Below are 8,855 nucleotides of genomic sequence, written 5' to 3'. Positions count from 1 at the left end.
CCCCCCCCCCCCCCCGTGGCCCGCCTTTTCAGTTAAAAAAAATAAAAAAATGATGGAAATGTCAAAAAAATAAAAGAAAATAAGTTTCCCATGTGATATGTGGTCTAGTTGTTGGGAAAATTTACAAATATGAATTTCGACTTTATTTGCAAAATCTCTCGCATATGAACTCGGATTAAAAAGCTTTTTATATTAAAAATCATCTACTCAAAAAGTTACATACGAATTGAATCGGGGGAACCCCGTTCAACATCTTCAAAATCCCTAAAAACCTAACAGAACGAAAGATACGGGGCTTTTAAGATCTAGAGGGGAGAAAATGAAAAAAAAACTCAAACTTACTAGTGGCGCACCATTTGCTAAGGTGTGCCACTTGTAACAGACAAAGAATTGGTTTAAAAAAATTGGAATTTTTTTTCAAAATATGATACGTAATATGACCGGGAAGTTTGAAATATTTTTTCAAAATTTCATCACACTCATGAACATGAACAAAGTCCTAGACATCAACAAGGTTTAATAGGATTAATATGATATATATATATATATCAACAAGTGCCTGTGAAGTGAGCTGGTGTTGGGGTTGGATAGAACTGCGAAGTTAAGCGTGCTCGGGGTGGAGTAGTGTGAGGATGGGTGACCTTTCGGGAAGTTTGACCACAGAGTGCGATTTGACTTGAGATTAAGCATATTGACCCGAGATTAAGAAAAAAATTAGCCAGATAGTAATGGCGCACCGTGGGATATACTAATGGCGCACTGCATGGTGCGCCATTAGTAAAAAAAATAATGGCGTGATGCTAGTGGCGCACCTGTAGTGCGCCATTAGTAGCCAAAACAAGTGCGCCACTAGCAGGCCTTTTCCTAGTAGTGGTATGTGAAACTAGGTGGTATAAATTTCGCAACAGTGTAATTAGCATAATCAGCATGCCATGGAGCAGTACGAGAAGCATTTATGACATTTAATTGTTCATCAGTAAAGCTATCATCAATGGGTAGTGGGTCATCAAGAACATTCTCTAACCTAGACAAGTTGTCTGCAACGGGGTTCTCAGCTCCCTTTCTATCAATAATATGCAAATCAAATTCTTGTAGCAAGAGAACCCATCTAATAAGTCTAGGTTTAGCATCTTTCTAGTCCATAAGATATTTAATAGCAGCATGATCATTATGAATAGTTACTTTAGAATCAACAATATATGGTCTGAACTTATCACAAGCAAATACAACTGCTAAGAATTCCTTTTCAGTAGTAGCATAATTTTCTCTGGGCATTGTCTAGAGTTTTACTAGCATGTTGAATAACATTTAGTTTCTTATCAACTCTTTGCCCTAGAACAACACCTACAGGATAATCACTAGCATCACACATAATTTCAAAAGGTAAATTCCAATCAGGTGGCTGAACAATAGGTGCAGAAATCAAAGCTTTCTTAAGTACGTCGAATGCTTCTACACAATCATCATCAAAGAAAAAAGGAATATCTTTTTGTAATAGATTAGTTAGAGGCCGGGAATTTTTTGAGAAGTACTTAATGAACCTCCTATAAAAACCAGCATGACCAAGGAAACTTCTTATACCTTTGATGTCCTTGGGACACAACATCTTTTCAATAGCATCAACTTTAGCTTTATCAACTTCAATACCTATTTTAGAAATTTTATGCCCCAAGACAATACCTTCATTAACCATAAAGTGGCACTTCTCCCAGTTCAAGACAAGATTAGTTTCATCACATCTCTGCAAAACTCGATCAAGGTTGCTCAAGCAATCATCAAAAGAGGATCCATAAACGAAGAAATCGTCCATGAAAACCTCACAAATCTTTTCACAAAAGTCAGAGAATATAGCCATCATGCATCTTTGAAAGGTAGCAGGTGCATTACATAAACCAAAAGTCATACGTCGATAAGCAAAAGTACCGAAAGGGCAAGTAAAAGTGGTCTTTGCTCGATCATCATCTGACACAGGTATTTGAGAGAAGCCAGAGTAACCATCTAGAAAGCAAAAATGTGTATGTTTGGATAATCTTTCTAGCATTTAATCAATGAAAGGAAAAGGGTAATGATCTTTTTAGTAGCTTTATTTAATTTGCGAAAATCAATTACCATCCTATAACCTATAATAATTCTTTGTGGAATTAATTCATCTTTATCATTAGGAACAACAGTAATACCTCCCTTCTTAGGGATACAATGGATAGGACTTACCCACTGACTATCAGCAACGGGATAAATTATACCTGCCTCAAGGAGCTTTAATATTTCCTTTCTTACCACTTCTTTCTTCTTAGGATTTAGCCGTTGTTGGTGATCAATAACTGGCTTGGCATCTTTCTCCAAATTTATTTTGTGTTGACATAGAGTGGGACTAATGCCCTTAAGATCATCAAGAGTATATCCAATAGCAACACGGTGCTTCTTCAGAGTTTTCAATAATTTCTCTTCCTACTTCTCTAAAAGGTTAGCACTAATAATAACTGGATATATCTTGTTTTCATCAAGATAAGCATATTTAAGAGTATCAGGTAAAGGTTTAAGATCAAACATGGGATCACCCTTGGGTGGAGGAGGATCCCCTAGGATTTGAATAGGCAAATTGTGTTTCAGAATAGGCTCCTGTTTAAAGAATAATTCATCTATTTCCCTTCTTTCTTTCATTCATGAACATATTATTTTCATGGTCTAGCAAATATTGTACTAAAGGATCAGTAGGAGGCACGACAATAGAAGCAAGACCAATAATTTCATCTTTACTAGGCAATACCTCATCACGGGGTTGTCTATGAAACTTAGCAAAATTAAACTCATGAGACATATCCCCTAAACAAACAGAAACAATATCCTTATTGCAGTCTATCTTAGCATTAATAGTATTCAAGAAGGGTCCACCAAATATAATGGGACAAAAGCTATATTGTGGGGAACCAAGAACAAGAAAATCAGTAGAATATTTAACCTTCCCACACAAGACTTCAACATATCTAACAATCCCAATTGGTGAAATAGTATCTCTATTGGCAAGCTTAATGGTAACATCGATATCTTCTACCTCAGCAGGTGCAATATCATGCATAATTATTTGTATAAGGAATGAGGTATTGCACTTGCACTAGAACCCATATCACATAAGCCATGATAACAATGATCTCCTATTTTAACAGAAATAACAGGCATGCCTACAATAGCTCTATGTTTATTTTTAGTATCTGGTCTAGCAATTATAGCAGCCTCATCACAGAAGTAAATAACATGCCCATCAATATTATCAGCCAAGAGATCTTTAACCATAGCAATATTAGGTTCAACTTTAACTTGCTCAGGGGGTTTGTGTGTCCTAATATTACTTTTTTTGACTACTGAAAGTGCAACTATCCCTAGGTGGTTTTGGTAATTCATCACAACATATAGCTCATTGAGCTAATGCTATTCCAAGATGATTATTTCAGGAAATCTCAATGATTGGCATGGCATGGATGTGAAAGTGGAACCCTCAAAATGCTAAGGACAAAGGATTGGCTCAAGCTCAAAAGCTCAAGACTCTTCATTTTATATTTTAGTGATCCAAGATCACATTGAGTCTTTAGGAAAAGCCAATACTATCAAGGAGGGATGAGGTGTTGCTTAATGAGCCTCTTGCTTCATGTGCTTAGTGATATGCTCCAAAACCCTCAACTACTTTCCCATATCCACATATGACCTAAACCCTAAGCCAAACTCGGTCCTACCGATTCTTCCTATCCGGCGCCACCGAGTTTCACTTGTCATAAGCCACTGCCAAACCCTAGCAATTCGGTTCTACCGATAGGGATCTCAGTCTCACCGAGATGGGATTGCAAACTCTCTGTTTCCCTTTCGTAACTTTTCGGTCTCACCAAAAGAGCGAATCGATCCCACCGAGATTGCAATGTAAACTCAATGTTTCCCCTTTGTAACTTTTCGGCCTCACCGAAAGAGCAAATCGGTCCCACCGAGTTTGCCTGACCAACTCTCTGGTTAGCTAATTACCAAATTCGGTCTCACCGAGTTTGTGTAATCGGTCTCACCGAGATTACGTTATGCCCAAACCCTAACCATATCGGTCCTACCGAGTTGCATGTCAGTCCCACCGAAAATCTCTAACGGTCACTAGGTTTACATTTTCGGTCCGACTGAGTTTGTTGATTCGGTCCCACCGAGATTGGAAAACTGTGTGTAACGGTTGGATTTTGTGTGGAGGCTATATATACCCCTCCACCTCCTCTTCATTCGAAGAGAGAGCCATCAGAACACATACACCATTCCAACTCATATGTTCTGAGAGGGAACCACCTACTCATGTGTTGAGACCAAGATATTCCATTCCTACCATATGAATCTTGATCTCTAGCCTCCCCAAGTTGCTTTCCACTCAAATCTTCTTTCCACAAAATCCAAATCCTATGAGAGAGAGTTGAGTGTTGGGGAGACTATCATTTGAAGCACAAGAGCAAGGAGTTCATTACCTACACACCATTTGTTACTTCTTGGAGAGTGGTGTCTCCTAGATTGGCTAGGTGTCACTTGGGAGCCTCCGACAAGATTGTGGAGTTGAACCAAGGAGTTTGTAAGGGCATGAAGATCGCCTACTTCGTGAAGATCTACCGCTAGTGGGGCAAGTCCTGTGTGGCGATGGCCATGGTGGGATAGACAAGGTTGCTTCTTCGTGGACCCTTTGTGGGTGGTTGCTTCTTCGTGGACCCTTCATGGGTGGAGCCCTGTGTGGACTCGCGCAACCGTTACCCTTCGTGGGTGGAGCCCTGTGTGGACTCGCGCAACCGTTACCCTTTGTGGGTTGAAGTCTCCATCAACGTGGATGTAGGATAGCACCACCTATCCGAACCACGGGAAAAACATCCATGTCTCCAATTGCGTTTGAATTCTCCAAACCCTTCCCTTTACATTCTTGCAAGTTGCATGCTTTACTTTCCGCTGCCAATATACTCTTTGCATGCTTGCTTGGATTGTGTGATGATTGCTTAACTTGTCCTAAAGTAGCTAAAATCTGCCAAGAACTAAAATTGGGAAAAGGTTAAGTTTTTATTTGGTCAAGTAGTCTAATCACCCCCTCTAGACATACTTTCGATCCTACAAGTGGTATCAGAGCTTTGGTCTCCATTTTCTTTGATCTCCATAGCTTTTGGTGGTCATAGCCTTGGTTTCACAACCTAGGAGAGTATGGCGTCTAGCGAGGGAAATTATCACCGTAGAGGTCCCTACTTTGATGGTACTAATTTTGCTAGTTAGAAGCATAAAATGAAAATGCATATTCTTGGACATAACCCCGCCGTTTGGGCTATTGTGTGTGTTGGTTTGCAAGGTGACTTCTTTGATGGGAGAGAACCAAACCGTGAAGCTACCGCGGATGAGTTGAAGATGTTGCAATACAAAGCTCAAGCTTGTGATATTCTCTTCAACGGATTGTGCCCCGAAGAATTCAACAAAATCAGCCGTCTTGAGAATGCGAAGGAAATTTGGGACACTTTGATTGATATGCACGAAGGTACCGACTCCGTTAAGGAATCCAAGTTGGATGTGCTTCAAAGCCAACTTGACAAGTTCAAGATGAAGGATGGTGAAGGTGTCGCTGAAATGTACTCTAGGCTTGCTCTCATCACAAATGAGATTGCCGGCTTAGGAAGTGAAGAGATGACCGATAGATTCATCATCAAGAAGATTCTAAGAGCCTTGGATGGATAATATGATACCGTGTGCACATTGATCCAAATGATGCCCAATTACAAAGATCTCAAGCCAACGGAGGTGATTGGAAGAATTGTTGCTCATGAGATGTCACTTAAGGATAAAGAGGAACTTCACAACAAATCAAGTGGTGCCTATAAAGCCTCATGTGAAGCCCCTACATCATCAAGTGAGAAACAAGACTTCAATGAAGAATTGAGCTTAATGGTGAAGAACTTCAACAAGTTCTACAAGAGTAGAAGCAAAGATAGAAGCTTCAAGTCAAGGTCCTACAATGACAAAAGATCTTCTAGTCGAGAGCGAAACTGCTACAGTTGTGGAAGACCCGGACACTATTCCAATGAGTGTACGGCTCCCTACAAGAGAAGAGAAGATTCTCCAAAAAGAAGAAGCAAAGAATCACCACCAAGAGAGAGAAGGAGTAGAGATGATCGTTATGAACGAAGATACTCACGGAGAAGCAAGGATTCGGAAAGGAAGGAAAAATCATCAAGGAGCGACACAAGACGAAGACATCAAGCTCATGTTGGTGAATGGGTATCCGGCTCCGACTCCGACAGCCACTCCGAGAGAAGTTATCACTCCGACTCCGAAGATACTCAAAATGAAGGTGTTTCCGGTCTAGCACTTGTGTCAACCAACTCCTACGACATATTTGACTCACCAAATGAAGGAATTGGAATATGCTTCATGGCCAAAGGTCCTAAGGTAACACACCCTGAGTATGTTGATTTCAATAGTGATGAAGATGACTTGTTAGGTGATGATTTGCTTGTTGACAACTCTAGTGATGAGTACTATGATGAAATGTCAATTAATCAGGCTAATCAAGATAAAACGAATGAAAATGATAAGGAAAAGATTGAGGCTCTAACTAAAGAACTAAACACTCTTAAGTTACCTCATGAAACTATCTTCGAAGATCATCGAGAACTTTTAAGAGCTCATGAGAAATTACGCTGTGAAAAGCTCAACCTTGAGCAAGAGCATGAGTTCTTAAAAGCAATCAATGATGATCTCCGCAAGAAAAGTTCTTCTTACATTGCCAAGCGTTTACTCTTATCCAATTACATGCCTCAAGTCAAGTCTAGTAACAAGAACAAGAAAGATTCTTCCTCTAGCAGTAACAATGATCATGCTAAATCCAATATTGTTGCTTCTAGTAGTTATCTTGATTCCACTAATGACTCTCTTAGCCAAGTTACACTTGAGCAAGAAAATATCTTATTGAAGGGAATTATAGAGAAAGGAGTGTACAAAAGCCTTGCCGGGAGCAAGCAATTCGAGGAAATTGTGCGCAAGCAAGGAATGCACCGGAAGAATCAAGGCGTTGGTTTTGAACGAAAGTCCAATGCCAATGGAGTTGAGTGGGAAGAAGATCAATACCCCAAGACAAAGTTTGTTCCTCAACAAGAGAAGTATGATACTTCTTTCAAGGGGACACAAGCTCAAGATGATCTTCCACCACGAGACTACAAGCAAAAAGGCAAGGACAAGCTTCAAGAGGAAATTGACGCATTTGAAGAAGCTCCTAAGACCTTAGTCAAGTGGATTCCCAAGACTACTTCAAGTTCCACTTCATCAAGTACGACTACAACTCCAAGGATTCCCATCAAGATGGTGTGGATCCAAAAGAAGAAGAACTAGAGAGTTCTTGAGGGTGACTCCGCCAACATACTTCACTCTTATCATTTTGGCAAGAACAAGTGTAATCAACTTCCACATCTTGCACTAGTTCAAGGAGTCACAAACCCTCTTGTTGGTAAGACAAGGGACAAGGTAACCTAAAAGTTTTCATGGACATCATCTTGTGTGTGCATCACTCTATGTCTATGGATATCCTTGTTTGTTCCTTGTGGGACTAACCCATGTAGGTATTGAAAGTGCAATTCACTCAAATGGATAGCTCCAAGTGATCTACATCAACATCAAGCATCCACATCTTCAACATCCACATGAAGTCATCATCGACGAAACCCAAGGTTAGTTCATCCCTCCAAAGGGGGATATCACATCTAGGGGGAGATTTACTCTAAGACTTGAGCTAAAGCAAATCTAAAGATGTGAACACAACAATGCTTTATGTAAAAGTGGTAACCCCACCTAAGCTTAAACGATGAGTATGACCTATGATCAAGTGTTCTCACTTGACTCCAAGTCAATATACTCATATATAGATGACCTTGTCATCGCAAATTGCTTGATAGATGCTAGAATTGGTTGTGCATGCCTTGCCACATATTTCATTTGCCATCTTATTATGTGAGCATGCTGGTTGCATATTTTACTCATTCGAGGACATCCACTTGTTGTTTTGATTGTTTGGCTTTATTTCCTTTTGCCAAGTGGATGGACAAGAATGCCTAAACCTCCTCTAGCTATCTATGCTTTTCTCGTCTCAAACTCTATTCATGCTGCATCACAAAATTTGATCAAGTCAGATTCGAACCACTCTGTGTGAGGAGCGCTCGGAGTCCCCGATTCGTCATAGACTTAAACTTCCAAAACCTCTTTATGATTCTCGGTCTGACCGATACCCCACTTTCGGTCCTACCGAGATCATTAAGTTGATCTAGGTTTTCGATCTCGGTGCAACCGATTTGAACATTTCGGTCACACCGAGTTTCAGTAACTGCATGCAGTTATGAATCTCGGTGCCACCGAGTTGTTCCACTCGGTCACACCGACAGGGTCGGGCTATATATAGTCACGGGCAAAATTTGGAAATTTCTCCGAACCCCTTCGCCCGCGCGATAGCCTGCTCTGCCAACGTGGTCTCCGGATCGTCTTCTCGCCGCCAGCCGCCTCCAGTCGCTGGTCTCCGTCGCCGTCAACGGGAATTCTGCCCCGCCGTTGCCGCCGTAGCGAGTCTCCGCCGAGCTAGGGTATGGACTCGATCTTTGTGCTATTCTCCAATCCAATTCTCAGCACATTGTGATCATCATGATTCTTGCCACGATTGAAACACTCCTATCCAGTCAATACGTCCGTAGATTAGCTTTGATTCGAAAATTTTAGGGTTAGGTTTCCGCCGAAACCATCTCGGACCCACCGAGTTGAAAAACTCGGTCCCACCGATTTGGCTTATGCCATTGCACAAGTGAGACTCGGTCTGACCGAGAATTACTTATTGG

The sequence above is a fragment of the Triticum urartu genome, chromosome 4 (genome assembly GCF_003073215.2).
Source record: "Triticum urartu cultivar G1812 chromosome 4, Tu2.1, whole genome shotgun sequence".
Taxonomy (NCBI): domain Eukaryota; kingdom Viridiplantae; phylum Streptophyta; class Magnoliopsida; order Poales; family Poaceae; genus Triticum; species Triticum urartu.
This window is presented reverse-complemented; position numbering follows the sequence as displayed.